Genomic DNA, 1,957 nt, shown 5'->3' on the forward strand with positions numbered 1-1,957 from the left:
CCTTGCCGATGACAAGCATACCCATAACATGATGCAGCCACAACCATGCTTGAAAATATGAAGAGGGGTACTCAGTGATGTGTTGTGTTGGATTTGCCCCAAACATAACGCTTTGATTTCAGGAAATAAAGTTAATTTCTTTTACAATTATTTTGCAGTTTTACATTAGTGTTTTGTTGCAAACAGGATGCATGTTTTGGAATATTTGTATTCTGTACAAGCTTCCTTCTATTCACTGTCATTTAGGTTTGTATTGTGGAGTAACTACAGTGTTGTTGATCCATCTCCCATTTTCTCCTCTCACATCCATTTAACTCTAACTGTTTTAAAGTCACCATTGGCCTCATAGTGACATCCCTGAGCGGTTTCCTTCCTCTCCATCAACTGAGTTAGGAAAGACACCTGTATATTTTCAGTGACTGGGTGTATTGATAGACCATCAAAAGTGTTATTCATAACTTCACCATTCTCAAAGGGATATTCAATGTCTGTTTTTTCACGTTTCTATCTACCAATAAGTGCCCTTCTTTGCAAGGCATTGGAAAATCGCTCTCATATTTGTTTAAAATTCACTGCTCGACTGAGGTACCTTGCAGATAATTGTATGTGTGGGGTACAGAAATTAGGTAATCATTCAAAAATCATGTTAAACACTATTATTGAGTCCATGCAGCTTATTATGGGACTTGTTAAGCAAATGTATAGTCCTGAATTTAGGCTTGCCATAACAAGGGGGTTCAATACTTATTGACTCAAGACTTTTCAGCTTTTTATTTTGAATTAATTTGTAAACATTTCCAAAAACACAATTCCACGTTGACATTATGGGGTATTGTGTATAGGCCAGTAAAACAATCTCAGTTGAATACATTTTAAATTCCGGCTGTAATACAACAAAATGTGGAAAAAGTAAATGGGTGTGAATACTTCTGAAGGCACAGTATTTAATATACCGTGTTTCCACGTAACGCTTATGCCAAATTATATAACTACCATGATCAAGCAGAAAAAATGTTGCCTACTGTTTTATAAAATGGCAGTTGTTTCATCAAAAGAGACTGACCATGTTATCTTATTCAATTAGAAAATAATCACATTTTTGTGGTGTGTATATCTCTACGTTTTTTTTGCCATATACTGTAGTTGATGAAGTTGTCTTTAAACGATGATAATATTTCATTAATACACATTGTTAAGAGTTGAATTTGAACATACATAGAGTCTACGTTCAAATGTATCTACACATGTAATGAAAAAAAGGACATGAATATCTTTTATCACCGTAGGGATCAATTTACAGTTTCAAGACTACCACAGATTGGATTATCATTATGTTTTATACTGATTTGCTTTTTAATAGCTAATATGATCCAAATTAAACTAAGGTAAAATATGATGTTATTTCTGTATTTACTCAACATACTGTATGTAAGTGCTGCGTAAAGCTTAACATTTATATTGGAGAAGGCTACAAGTATCAGCAAACAATGCTTTTTATGGAGAGAATTGCAAGCATTTGTACTGGTCTATAGATTAGGAACAGGGCTTTGTCATAGGACCTTACCGCCCAGCTGTTGGTTAGATTCGTGCCTTGACCAGTCATATAATGGAGTTATAATGCGGTTATAAATATTTTTGTATATATTTTGGGTGGTCTGCGTATCAGAAGGCCATAATAAGAAGCTTTTTAGCCTCCATTGCACAAATGCCTGTCCAGTCACTTGTATGAGCTTGTTAGCATCAATGCATGAATGCCTTAATAAGAGAGCTCTGCTCATGGAAGCGTTGTTGAGCCCAAAGTGCCAGCCACACACTGTACCCACAGACCAAACACAAGGACTTTACCTACACAAGTCAAACTACTAATCTGCTGATCCATGGGAAAAAAAACGTTGTAATTCCTCAAGCCCGTACCAGGCCCTTCTACTAATATTTATATTGCATGAGTTTATTGTGT

Source organism: Oncorhynchus gorbuscha, linkage group LG03 (assembly GCF_021184085.1).
Source record: "Oncorhynchus gorbuscha isolate QuinsamMale2020 ecotype Even-year linkage group LG03, OgorEven_v1.0, whole genome shotgun sequence".
Taxonomy (NCBI): Eukaryota; Metazoa; Chordata; class Actinopteri; order Salmoniformes; family Salmonidae; genus Oncorhynchus; species Oncorhynchus gorbuscha.